Source organism: Phaethon aethereus (genome assembly GCF_964289735.1).
Source record: "Phaethon aethereus genome assembly, chromosome: 1".
In the NCBI taxonomy this organism is placed as follows: Eukaryota; Metazoa; Chordata; class Aves; order Phaethontiformes; family Phaethontidae; genus Phaethon; species Phaethon aethereus.
This window is the reverse complement of record NC_138575.1, coordinates 57,753,642-57,768,723: the sequence shown is the minus strand read 5'-3', so window position 1 is coordinate 57,768,723 and position 15,082 is coordinate 57,753,642.

Below are 15,082 nucleotides of genomic sequence, written 5' to 3'. Positions count from 1 at the left end.
CTAGTATGATACAATGATTATTTCTCTCTTCAGGATAAATGCAAGGGGACTGCAGTCCTATGTACACTAAAGCTTTTCCATTCTTTTGGCTCTTTAATTGTTTTTTACTGCAACAGCTTTTGTGGTGACCTATTGCATTAACAGGAGTAAAAATGAACCTTCATGTAGTTGCATTACCACCCCCTCCCAGTTTTTTCACAGGTTTTTTTGAAATAAATTTATGGCCTGCTTTATATGCACAATTAATAGTAACACATTCTCCTATGTTTTTATAGTCAAAGGCAACGAATAAAATTCAACAGGATTTTTTCTTCTGTATACATTTCCTATATGCATACGTAGATACAATTTTACAGCTAAACTAACTCTTCAGTTTCATGTCTTCATTATGAATGTAAACAGTTACTGAAATTGCACTGAATACATAAAAAATCTAAACCCAATTCACTTTCTAATCACTGAGATTTCCTTCATCTGACTCCTCCTCATTTTTCATCTCTAAGGAGACAAGCATTGCCATGAAAATAATTTCTTGGTTTCTTGATAGTTCACTTGTTCCCACTACTGATTCTTCTTTCACCCCATGCCTTATATTTACCGTCTCAGTCCTCTGCTAGTGACATCAATGGTGATGTTATAGAGGACTCTCACTGGAGCTGCAGGAGACGAGGCTGCAGGAGAAAGAGGTGGACTGTCCTCAAAGAAGCTGATTTTAGTCCCAGTGAAATAGAAGGCAGGAAAGCACAGAACATATTGGGGGGAAGTTGAACTGCTCCTACATAAAAAGATATTTTAAGCTCACGTCAGCTGTTAGAAATCCACATACAGAAAACTCAGTTCCAGGGACTGCTTCCATTACACTAGCACTATGCAAAATGAATCTGAAAAATATTAACAATAACTTTTTCTCAATAAATCTAAGAAATTTCCTTTCAGGCTTCCTGGCCTGAAATCCCCTTTCATGTCAGTTGGCTCTGATCCTCATTTCTATTTTTCTGCCCTGTCTTCCTCTCTCCCTATGCCTGCCTGCTTCCAAAAAAGTTTCCCTGCTACATATCCTTCCCATACTGTTCTTCAGTATTTTTTGAAAACACCCCCCTTGCTGTACTGAATGTCTCTAGAGGCTAAGGTCGGTACTCCACTGTTCTCCATTATGTAAAACGTAATGTAATGATACACTTCTGAATATGAGAAGCTGGAAAATGTAAAGATAAAGGATATTAGGAAAAATGTCTTTACTGAGGGAGTGGCCAAACGTTGGAACAGGCTGCCCGGAGAGATGGTGGAGTCACCATCACTGGAAGTATTCAAAAAACATGTAGACATGGCACCTCGGGATATGGTTTAGTAGGCATGGTGGTGTTGGGTTGACAGTTGGACTTGATGGTATTAGAAGTCTTTTCCAACCTTAATGATTTCGTGATTCTATAAGCAAAGAGGCTAATAATCGGTATGCAACAGGGCTGATGTGGGACTCTAACACCATGAGGTAGAAATTTCAAGAACAAGGAGTTAATATCTGCAGATGCAAAGTGCATCTGCACTTCGAATAGTTGCCTGAATCAAACCAAACCTCTTCTGAAATCCCTGTTTATACTATTTCTTCCTGGTGGACTGGACTTTAGTTTTAAATAGATACCATAATATATGGGGCAGGACCTGTAGGACCTGTTTTACTTTCTGTACTAACACTTCATTAAGCAATAACTTTCAAAACACACTTATTTTGGTAAACTTCAGGAAGTTCAAGATCCTGTGTTAACCAGGATATATGCCCTGTTCAAGCTGTGCACATTTTAAACATCATAGTTTTTCTCCAGGCATCATTGACAGCGTTCTTAACCACTGGTGGCCATTGATCTGCAGAGCTTCTGGCAGAACAGCATGATGATAAAGCAATAGTAGAAGGGATCTGCTCATCTTCATTGAACAGTATCAAGTCATGATGAAAAAGAAATAAAGAAATGATAAATGGAAGGGTGAATGTTCATACACAAGCCACTCTGATCGTTTTGAGGATGATTTTTTTCATTCATTTTAAGTTGGAGGAGGAGGAAGAAGGGTCAGGTGGTTACAGCAGGCAACCTGTTTGACTGCTATTGGTGTGTAAATGAACCTGTTGACCCAAGTGCCAATATTTTAAAAATGCTCAAGACAGCAGATGCTTGCATGTGTAACTGTGAGAAATTTGGATGTTTAGAAGTAGCTATTTAACAAGAAAAATAACTGAATGTTTGTTTCTCTCCTCTGCAACAGCGGCTAGAGGAGAGCAGAATATTTCCCCTGCTGCAGGTAGTAATATCACTAGTGCTTCTACTGCAAGTAGAGCTGCTCCTCCTTTGTGTTGTTACAGCAAGAACACAGAATGCTTCAGTGAGCACTCACAGGCTTCTCTGATCACCTTTAAAACAAAGCAGGGGACCTATTTAGTAGACCTGATCTACTAAAGGGCAACTTTCATGCTTAAGACAAATTTTGCCCTAAAAAAAATAAATCTTTGTACTGCATATCCATAGTTGTTATTGAAAAGATATGTTTTAAGAAGGGCTGTCTTTTACCCAGTTGACAGTCTTACTTCTATTGATAGTTCTTCTAATAGTTCATATCTTATCATATCCTTTGTGTTAAAGCACTTAAGGATTAAATTAAATGAGCTGCATGGCACTATTGTGTAATAGGCTATAAAAGGGCTAGGCATGTCTGGAATGGGAGAATGCACTGTGCAACGTCACCCACAGCATCCCAAGTACCTAAGGAAGGGAATATAGCCTGTTTGGACATAGCCCTTATTAGGAAATTCATACCTGGTATGCCTTCCTAGGTATGGAAACTGTGGCATGGGTCAGTGAAATATATCTGAGGTCATGTAGAGAGAGGTCTTATATCTCTTAACTCTGTCCAAATGGTAGGCCAGATCTGCATGTGAAATGAGTGGGTATTGCCCCAGTGAAGTCAGTCAATTCATGTCTGTTTTTGTAAGGTGAAATTCTAGTTGATTTCCCCTTGAAGTTGGTTTGATTTTTTTTAAGCAGAAATCAGAAGTTGATAACAGGCTTCCCTCCTTGCATACTGGCTGGTAATACACAAAACTAGTATCCAAGCATGTAATATTTGAGATGCTTGTCTCCCTTTACAGAAAAGTCTTCAAAACTACAGCAGGACACCAGTGTTTTAAATAAATTGTGTTTATCAGTACGCAAAGGTACTAAGATTTTTTCTATACTAGAATCAACATAACTAACTTGCTTAAAGGAGGATGATGAGAAGAAATACAGTTGAAACAATGCTGAATAACAACCAAGTATCTCAGGAAAAGGTCCCTTCCAAACCAAACCATCCTATGATTCTATACTGTTAACACCTGTTATTAGCAGAGGATAATTCTGTACTACAATCTTGACGAAAGGCATAAATTCTTAGAGCAGGTTAAAGTGATTCTGCCCTAACAACAGATTGACAGCCACCCAGGGTAGACAGGGAGTAACTGTGATTGACATATGACTGGAAGCAGTAACTGTGAGTGACATAAATGTGTCTGCTCTTATAGGATTGCAATGTGGGTGGGTTAACAGACACAGACATGTTGAAGTTGAAAGCAATTGCCTGATGATGCACAGGATGGAAGCTTGAACACAAAACTCTTCAAGAAACGCCCTGAAATTCATACTTCTCTTGTCTTTGTTTATCTTTCTTCAAGACAATTATAGCAACAATAAGAAAAGCAGACACACAAAAAAGAAGAGCCCACATCCATGTTTGCTCCTTTTACTCACAACAAAGAAAGAGCGTATCACAGAAGTCCAAATCCTTCTAGGCTGCTCAGAGCTGGCACAACTTTAAAGTCATGGTAGTTTAATTCATTTAAGCATCCAAAAGTCTGTCTGATGTTTGTCTCCCCCTCTCCTTTTAGATTTGAAAAGCTAGACCAGAACTACTGGGGGGAAAAAAAATCCTTTCAGCATTTCTGTGTTTTGTTTCATATTGAAAAGAAAATAGAGAACTCTGAAATGAAAGATGACTGGAAAAACTGACAGACCATTCTTGAGTCTCTAAAACTATTTGTTTAGGTTCAGTTCCAAATTGAGACAATAGCTTGCTATTTTGCTTTGTTTCTAAATGAACATCAGGCTCCACTTGGTAGACATACTATTCCAATATCCATGCCTGATCATCAAGATCTGCTGGAATAAAAAAGGCAAGGGAGACTGCAACTTTTATGAAAGGCTAAAGAAGGTAAATTAATAATGTTGGGGATCTAAATAGCATTGTATATAAGGTCTGTCTTAGTGCAGAGCAGTTGAAGTTAAACCAATCAAAAGAAGTGATATAGGAACAAAGTGATAGACAGTAGACATTTTTAATTTATATTTTGCCCAATATCTAAATGTTTCTTTTGCTGCATATTTGTAGTTGCTTAACTCTCTAGATCTAAAATACAAAACTTTTGACTCTTCCCTCTGACCTGGTGAATTCTTAGAAGCCAGCAAAAGGATTCCTAGAGCTTTTAAAGAATGCAGAAGTAAAGCTGGAAAGCCAGCTACAAAAGCAAACAGTGAAGAACAATAGCAATGCTCTCCCCCATGTTCAGAAGGACATCTTCCTACAATTTCAGTTCTCCTTTCCAAGATCTTGTCAAGGAGTAAAATGGTTGTCAAGAGCTGTGAAGTACACTGTCGTCCACTAAGCAGCATTTCCTTCATTTAGACTGATGCATTTGGCAGCAGTTGAACTGTTCTAGTTCAGTACTGTAGTTTGTTTAAACTTGTATGTGTTTATTGAAAGTCTCTTTTTGGAAATGCCTGGTCAGTGTTTGCATTCCTTTCTTGTTCCAAATCTTTCCCTGCATTACTTCTGTTCTCCTGCCTGAAACCTTCCCATTTGTCCACTATGGCTTATCTCATCCTCTTCAGGCTTGAGAAGACAAAGTCCAAGGTCATGGTTTTGCACATATCTGTGTTCCCTCTAAATCTACATGGCAAACACATGTCTGTTCTGAGATGCCAGCTACCACTAAAATAACTTTAAGCCTGTAAAAACACTATTTCAGCATATGTGGCAAAATAACCTTCTCTTCTGGTCTAGTATTCCAGCGCAGCATGGAGGCCATCTTCAGAGTTACTAAGGAGATATATTAGAATTTGCACAAAACACAAACGTGAATGAGGGTGCTAGATTCACAAAAATTTTGAGAAAATTTGAAGGCTGGCCCTGATTGACAGAGAGATCCCCAGGCCATATTTTTTTGAAGATTCCAGAAAGAAAATAAAGACATTTTCAAGAAAGTAAGGGAAAGGGCTGATCTGCTTCAAAATACAGTGTCTGCATGCATGATGTTGGAGGTCCGGCACTGTGTGGATGAAGTGTATTTCTTCAAAACTTGGTTTATAAGCTGAAAGGTTTGTTCTGCGTATTTTTTTTTTTCCTCTCCCAACTTGTCTCCTGAGACCTGCATTGTGTGGGGTGAAGTGTGGTTATATGCTAAATCGATTTAAAAATGTGTATTTCATGGCTTGGTGTTGGTAGTTCAGGCAACCTTATGATTTTGTTCATTCATTCTCTACATTGCTTGTATATCACTTTTCAAGTAAAATATGCTTTGGACTTCTTTTCATCCATTACGCATCAAGAAAAATTTAGATCTGATTACAGAAGTAACAACAGCTAATTAGGCACCCTAACTGGTGCATGTATTTAAAGATAACATGTTGTATAAACTATTTGTCCAAAACCTCCCCTGTGTTTTTCCTGTTGTAATAATCTCTTCTCTTGAAACCTTATCCACCACTTCTTTTTCTTCTTTAATCTCCCACCTCTTCCTTTGTTCATCATTTTTAGTCCAATCATACATGGTCTGGAACATCAGTCTCTAGTGGCCCGTGTTACAATACAAAAATGTATACCTACTATCAAAAAGAGTCATTTGCCCCCACATTCCCAAGTCCCCTCCTTTAAAACTGACAAGGATGTGGTTTCTGTCTCTACTTATAGGTCCTGCAGACTGAAACACATATTCAAAATAATTTAGTTGGGTGCATCTGATCCATCCAATTCTGATCCAGTGCTCACCTATCCCCTTTGTGCCACAACACAGGAAATCTCCATGTTACTCTATAGTGACTAAGACTATGTACTTTGACGGCAACTCACAAGAAATCAATCCATCTTACTGAAAAATTACCACATTGCTACTTTTGAGTCTACTAGAATTGCCACAATCCTCCTCTTTTAGGAGGGCCCTAAGTATCTTTATTTTCTCAGTGGTTTTTGCCATTGTGATGGGTTCCAAGTTAGTTATTGTTGCTTGCAAAAGATGTCTTACAATTGTCTTGTATAGACATATGAAAACATCAGCTCAGTGTTTCATAGCGGTGAAAAAGGCAAAGGGAATATTAAGAGTTACTGAGAAAAGCATAGAATCAGACAGAAAGCCTCACTGTACTACGGTATAAGTTCCTGGTGCATTTTCAACCTTAACTATTGCAAAGAACTAGAAAGATTACAGAGAAGGACAGACAGTGTTATTTAAGGTATAGAGTGGTTTATATAGGAGGAAGTACTAAATGGTTTCATTAGTTTGGTAAAAAAGCAGGAGATATTATGCACATCTATAAAAGACCTGTGGAGCAGAGAAAGTGAATAGGAAATTACTATTTGTTATTTCTCATTTCTCATAACACAAGAACTAAAGGGCGCCCAGTGAATTTCTAAGCTATAATAAATTAGCTTCAATACAATCTGAAAGCAACATCTATCCCTGCATCATATAATTGTGATACTCGTCACCACAGGGTTTTGAGGAGGCCAAGAGCAGAAAGACATTTAAAAACAGACTGAACAAATTCAGAGGATAAATACATTTGTGGCTACTGAATATGATGCTCTGCATACACGCTTTATGTCAGTTCCTTTAAGCTATTGCATGACTTGAAGCTAGAAGGTTGTTTCATGAAAAGATAACCTGCTTCTTGTAGTCCTTTCAAAGATAGCACTTATGTTCTCTTATTGCTGAACAGAGGATACAGAACCAGGGGAATCTTTGGTCTGATTTTGTATAATTATTCTTCTGTTCTCTGAGTGATGTAATTTTTACAGTAAACTCAAGATGCCTATTCCTATATTGAAGTGTAGTGAATGATTTATCTTATGGAGATTTGCATTTCATCTTCCTTGACACTGTTTCATCCCACCAGACCAGATATGTTGATCTGGAGCAAGGTAGGAGCTGCTGGTCCCAGGAAAAGCCTTGTCTGTGAAATTTTGAGAAAAGGTTAGATTTCTAAAAAAATAAAAATAAAATGGAAGGAGAAGTAACACTGAGTAATCTGGGAGATGTCTTTCTAAATGGACTTTATTAGTGATAGTTTCCTGCTGTGGTTATTTGCATACATTTGTTGAGTACAGCAGAGCTATTTTCCTTGTTCTGGTTTTGTCTTACAAAACCTCAGATTATAGAACTGTCACTCAGACTTGCAGGGGTGAAACGCTGGTGTAATGTAATTTGGCTACAGGCAAGGTGGCTTAATGAACAGTTTTGGTTTGTCTTTAATAGGCAGGTTTAGGATATGAGGTTTTGTTTTGTAGTAACTTCCAATTTTTCTTTTACATCTTTCCTTTTCCACTGTAGCAGCAATTGCTCATGTGCTCTTTAGTGGTCATATGACCATGCAGCTCCATAGAGGAACAGGAAAAGCTCTGCTGAAAAAAGTCAGTGTATTTGGGGCAGGACTCAACAAACTAAACAGGAGCCTGTTTTTCTAAATGCTGATTTATGCCAACAGGGAGATTCTCACACAGTGTGAAGCAGGACTGCACTGATCTCAACAGAGATTGGTGGGTGTTAAAAATCTAGTCCTATGTGTGCAAGATTCTCCCCTTATGCCAATGCAACTATCACCACTGCACCTGGGGAAGGTTTTGCTTCTCATCTTCTCTGTTTAAACCTACAAATGCACTGTTTATCCCCTTGCTTTTTTGAAGGTTATCCATGCTCATGTGGCAAGCTGTGTTTGTGGCTGGGTGTCGCTTCTTGTGTGAGCTTTGATGCCATGGGCTTGGTGGCAGTGGAAGCACAGCAGCCCTGGCTTTGCCACAGCCTTACTGCCTGCATCGGGGCCCCAGCACTCACCTGGTTTGTCCAGCTCAGCCCATGCTGCCATCTCACTTACTGCTGGGAGTACTCCCAAACCTGGGTTTGCCTCCTCATACCAAGAGCGTGCTTTCCTCTCCACAGCACATTGAGGACATGATAGGAGTTACTGAGTTGTGTTTCCCTGCCATCAGTGGCTCATCATGTTATATTGAACTGGTTTGCTTCTTACACATGGCAGTAGAACAGATCTGTCCCCATGCCACTGCTCCTGCGCCATTTATTGTTTTAAAAGACACAGTCTGTTTAACTAGCACTCCTTCTGTGTTGTAGGTTGGCTGTGGGTCAGCTTTATGTCTTCAGATGTAAACATAGGTCAGCTGGCTGCCATGCAATGTGTTCCTTATGCTTAAAAGCACAGGTCCTCACGTGCAACTTCACAGTACATTGCACTTGCACATCTTGTAAGAAAGCTTATTTTGCCAGAGTAGAGTGGTTCAGCTGCTCTTGTGACAGTAGCAGTCCTACCAGGATGGTAACAAAAACTTTTTCAGTCTAGTTGTTGTAGGCTTGTAATGAGAGCATTTTGTGCTGTTTCACTTGAAGATTTTCCTTCCACTTTTTTGGTAAGGAGAAACTGATCTCAGCCCTATCAATGAAGTCAATTATTATAGGGTGTAAGAGTTGGTGCCTATAAATCAAGGTGAGTCCTTCAGCTTTTCTGCTGTGTGCAGGGTCTCTCTCTTCTGATGCTAACCCTAAGATTTTTTCATTCCTGCATCCCAGAGAGCCCATCAGAGGTTTGAAGTCTAGATGTGAAAGGGATTCTCACAAGCTTGCAAGAAGCCAGTTGGGTTCAGTTACACTGTTGAAGGATCTGCTCTTTCCTTTATCATACACATTTGCTACATTGCTCAAAAAAGGCAGCAAACTGGTTGCATATCCATGCTTGCAGACTCTAATCTTAGATATGACACTTATGTGCTCTGAATTTTTTTAGCCCAGCTTCCTAAGAAATTGAGGCTTATGCAATCCTTATGCAAAAGGAAAAGCCCCAAAACGTTTCCCAAAAAAGACAGCAAAAACCAGCCAATGGGTACATTAATCAGAAAATGTGTTTTGAGATAAGTTTAAGACAGAGAAGGTGGGTGGTGTGGAGGTCCCTTTCTCAATGGCTGCAGGCACCGTCCAGCTGCTTGTGGGATGATGACAGAGTAGAGACAGGGGCTTATATGAGTTTCCATAGTCCTTAGGTAAATGGCCTTGTAGGAAGTCACAACACTCTCCAGCTTGGGGGCAGAGGAGAGAGAGAACAGGAGCATACCATGATCTCATTGTATCCCTGACCAAGGCTCTCCCAGCCTCACACCAAGGCTCTCTATCCCATCTGTCCCTGACAGCCAGGAGACACCTCTCCTGGGCCCACCATGTCACCAACACCGCAGTGATTTGGGCCAGGAGCTCATGTGGGACCCAGCCCTTGGCCAGCCAGGGAGAAAGAGTGCGGAGCTCCTTTTACCCAGGGCTCTGGGGACCGCGTCCAAAGGAGAACAATGAAGTTGATCAAGGGTCTAGAGAAGAAGTGTTATGAGGAGCGGCTGAAGGAACTGGGGTCGTTTAGCATGGAGAAAAGGAGGCTGAGGGAAGACCTTATCACTTTCTACAACTACCCAAAAGGAGGTTGTAGCGAGGTGCGTGTCAGTCTCTTCTCTGAAGTAACAAGTGATAGGACAAAAAGAAATGGCCTCAGGTTGCACCAGGGGAGGTTTAGATTGGGTATTAGGAAAAATTTCTTCACTGAAAGAATTATTAAGCATTGGAACAAGCTGCCCAGGAAGTGGTTGACTCACCGTCCCTGAAGCTATTCAAAATATGTGTAGATGTGGCACTTAGGGACATGGTTTGGTGGTAGACTTGGCAGTGTAGGGTTTATGGTTGGACCTGATGATCTTAAAGGTCTTTTCCAATGTAAATGATTCTATGATTTTATGACCTTCCAGCTCCCCGTGAGACCACAACAGAGTGTAGGCAGGGGATATCTTATCTGATCTGTAGCACATTGACAGATCTCCAACTTAGTGGCCAAGGAGGAAGAGGACAACTTCAGGAGAAGCAAGAAAAGTTAATCCCCCAACCCCATGCCACCACCACCCCACAGGTAGCCTTTGCTGTCCCTGCCCGTTCCATCTCTGCCCTCCCTTCTCAACCCTTGCTCACCTCTGCCTCCTCATCTACCAGACTGCCCTGGCGCAGCCCTTTTTATACCCATCCTGGGCCGCTGTGTCAATGACGACTCTGTTCCATGGCCACTGCCAATATTCTGTCCACTGTGACACAGCCATGACATCACCAGGGATGGTTCCCAGAGTTAGCGCTGCATCACCATGACATGGCTATTATCTTCCACCATTCAAGCGAGAAGAAACAATTAAATAAATTATTATTAATAATAGTGATAATGCTGGGAAAAGCAGTAAATTAGCTATAGCAGCCATTTAAAGAACAGCAAAGGTTAAAAAGAGAGTTAAAAGCAGCAGGTCCTAGCTACTGCCCAATTTTAAAGATTTGTGTGATACTTGCTGCTGAGATTTGTGGGTTTGAAGGCTAAATTTTGGAACAAAAATGCTTGTCAAGTTGACTGAAGGTAATACTTTACACCTTTGGAATAAAAGACATATTCAATGACAAACCCTGCATCCAGGAGTGACTGACGTTGCTGAGGACATTTTGCCATGAGCTCCAAGATTTGCATCTTTCCCTGAAACAAACCACAGTTTTTATGAGGGATAGTCCTGTGCTACACACTTCAGTTGGAAACAGGAATGAAATACATGGATTAGCATCCATCTACTTGGCTCACTGCAGGTAATTCCATCCTCTTTATCTGACAGGACCAGAGGCAACGCACACAAACTGAAATACAGGAGGCTCCATCTGAGCATCAGAAAACATTTTTTTACTGTGAAGGTGACTGAGCACTGGCACAAGTTGCCCAGGGAGGTTGTGGAATTTCCCACCTTGGAGATATTCAAGAGCCATCTAGGCATGATCCTGGGCAATCAGTTTTAGGTAGCCCTGCTTGAGCATAGGTTTGGACCAGATGGTCTCCAGAGGTCCCTTCCAATCTCAACCATTTTGTGATTCTGTAATAGATGACCATATACTGTTAAGGTTGATATTTAATATGTCAGAGCTGTGTTTTTATAATAGCTGGCAGGATTTCATGCATGCTCTGAGCCATACCAGGAAGGATTGTCAGGATGCATTAGAAGAGGATGCTCTAGGCATGGTCCAGAATCACATCGGAAGTGCAGTTAGACTTCCTTACAAGGAGAACTTCTAGATTTGGTTCCAGCTGGAGCTCAGGAGTTTTCTAACATGCAAGCAGGTTAGGCAACTGGGGAACATGGCACAGGATGCAAAACTGGGAATGAAACTACCTGGTAGTGTTCAAACACTTGAAAATCTCTTTATGTTGCCTTACAGTAGAGCTACCATCAATAAGAATTAGGACCCTAAAGTCAGGAAGAGTACCACCTAATGTCATTACTGTTAAAAAGTCAGTGTTTCCCTGTTGTTATCATATTGTGAGAAATCACAACAGTTCCCAATTTTTAGAACAGAAGTGCAAAATGTCAGGTATCACTGTGCAGTACTATGCCTGGATAACTGTTACCTTTTAGGGAAGTTAGTATCACACAGTGATATTTAATGAGACAGTGAGTTGAAAGAGTAAAGTGCTTTGTAAACACTAAATATTAGTATTACAAAGCATAAAAAAGTAGGTAAAGTCCTGCATTCCTAAATTCCTGTGGGCTATGCATGGAAATCAGAATGGACTGAAGCAGATTGTATTTCAAACCGTTTAAAAAAAGAGATGTGCGAGCTTTGCCTGTGCTGACTTAGCAACCATAGAGATGAACCCTTTACAAAATCCCCTTTTGTAATCAGATTGCATGTCTTCCTTCAGCACTATAGATCACGTACAAGCCCTTGCACAGCACGTGTGGGCATCACTAATAAGATTTACTCTTTAACCGTGCCAAGTTTCATCATCCACTGAGAAGGCAGCTTGCTGAGCAGAGAGAAGAGTTGGATTGTGGTGAATGTTGCTGATACTAATAAGAAACTTGGCAAGAATATGGTGGAATATTGCCATAATATAATAATGTTTTTAAAACAAAGAAAGATATAATTTCCAAACCTCTTTGAAAAGCAGGGGGCACAGTTTATAGGAAATTATTTGTATTCAAGAAGGTGTCAAACCAGTTACAACAGGTCATCATGGAGCCCACTGAAATAATCATCACAGGCAGGTAGGAATAAGACAGAGACATGAGGCTGCCCTCCATTTCCTCAGAAGATGTCATTAAATATGTGGGGTCATATTCCTTCTCTCCTGAGGGCACAAATAATTAGTTGCCTTGGCTGGAGTATAGGTCCTGAGAGTCATACAGTGTAGAGTTACAACTGGTTACAAATTGTTTAAAAAGTGTTTCTCCAAGGACAGATAAAATCTTTCAGATTTGAATTTTCTTCCTTTTTTATTCCCCTTTTCTCCTGCTGCTCTGCAATTCAATTGCTGAAAATCTCATTTACCCAGTGGCTGAATTCAGATCCAACCATGGTCTGTATTCTCTACTGTAAACTCTAAGGAATGAGTAGCTGCTTGATAATTTCACAGATTTTTTTTTCAGTTTGCCCGTTTCCATATAGGTCATACCAGTGCTATTTATGATATTAAGGGAAGATCGCAGGCATGTTTGCCTTACCTTGAAGACTATTGGTTCTTCAATGCTTTGAAATATTTCAGTACTCTGCCATTATGCACATACCTTGAGTAATATGGATGGTATATTTATGTATAATACTTAAATTGAACCAAACTGAACCTTTTAACTACCTAGGTGAAATATTTCTTACACTTGACAGATGTAAGACATTGATAACCAGATACTAATTAAATAGTTTAAAATATTATTTTTGTGCAAACGCTAGCAGCCAGGCATCCAATGCAGCGTTAAGGGCGTAGAGAGTTTTGCCCTGGAATACCCTCACATTTTTATAGATATACATTATTATGCATTTATTCACTATTTATAAATGTAGTCCTGCAAATTACACAGCATTTTACCTTCTAGAGGGCTTTATTTCTGCTGACTGGTAGCCAGGTGCCAGACGAATTTAGTCAACTAGCCTAATCCCCTACCTATGTTGCTGAGTCAAATTGTGATTTTTTTTTTTAATTCATATTAGGTAGCACCTGATTGATTTAAACAGGATTACCCATGAGGTAAGACAGTACTAACTGTGAGTGAGTACATGGCACAGATGTAAGATAGTATTAAATATGAGTGAGTGTGTGGCACAATTCAAAACAGGTGTCTCACTGGGACCTTAGAGTGCAGTTTTACAATATGAAATAAAAGGGACTCTACACCAAGATACCACAATGTCACAGTAAGAACTGTCCTGAAGTATTCTGAACTATACATTGTTCTTTCCAGATCCAACAGAGAAACCCAGAAACAGAGGACCCAGAGAAAGCTTTCATGCTTAAACTGTGGAGTTTTATCTCTAATGTAATTTTTAAATGGCAGTTTGTACATTTGTTGCAATAGAAATTTGATTCCTGTCAGTGGAAGCCAGGCAAGAAGCTACCATGGCCTCTTGTATTTTGGAATATGGTAGATACTCAGGAAGACGTGGTTAAGTCTAAGTTCTTACCGTATTTATACCAGAGGGAAAAGATGACAGATAAAATCACTATCTTCATTTCTGTTGTTTGGGTCCACAACTCTGCCCCTGACATCATATCCTCATTTGGAGTATTTGACTGCTAACACCAGCTGTTTGCTATTTGTTAGTTACTTTGAAAGTGAGGGAATAGAATGATGATTAAAAATAAATCTGTTAGGTATCCATCAACTCCTCCCCTCTAAATACAGCATTCTTATCTATAAAATAGTTCTCTGGTGATTTCATAGCAATGCTGTCCAGAACTTGTCTTTCTTGGGATGCTGCTCCTTGCCTGGGTGCTGGAGAAAGCTGTTTTTGATGTGACATGGATGCTGCCTTACAAAATTGGTCTGCTGAGAATTTTTTTTTTTATTATTGGGGGGGAGGGGTGATACTTTTTACACAGGTGTTAAATTTCCTGGAGTTAATGGGGTAGAAAAATGCCTCTGAGGCATCATTCAGTCCATTAACTGCAATGCCAACCGCCAATGGCTGGAGTTGAATACTAACAGATTTTATAACTCTTTATGATAATTGACAAAGCCAGACAGACTCACAGTTCAACTTAGTCCTCCTGTTCTTACCTGCTGCCTTCTGTGTTTATATCCCCAGTGTCTGAAACATGTTTCCTTTTTTAACAGGGGAGACATGAATATAAGAAGATGGGTTGTTTTGCTCATTTATGTGAAAATTACACAGATGAGTGAACACCCAGCAAACCAGGATCAGCACTTCCCTCACTTCTACTTACTATTTTAAAAGGAGCATTATTGCTGCATTATGTCAGACACACCCCCCGTAACACATAGAGAAAAACAGAAGAGTAGGGAGCTGTTGGAAAAAATATTTTGCAGTTTCCTGCAAAATTGCAGTTTCCTGAGAGAAATCTTTATTCCTAAGACAAATGTGAGAAAGTATAGAATGAAAATTAAAAGATGTTGCTGTTATTTAGTGTATGTGTGTTCTTTTGTTGACTACTTTAGATTATGCTGTATGCATGCTTTTAATATTTTTTTCCATATATACAGTGTCCTGAATCATAGTGTCTTTCTTAGAGAAGGTAGCAAACCCTTGTACATTCCTTCATTGCAGAATCCAGTTCAGCAGAGGGGTGTATAGCAGTGTAGAGAATTCCCTAAATTGATATATGTTGTATATGCACCCACTTTGCATTCTTACCTCCATATTTCACTTAGAATATTAGGACCATGCTTTATTAGTTCTCAGCTGGGAGTCTCCAAGTGTTGAAACAGGTCA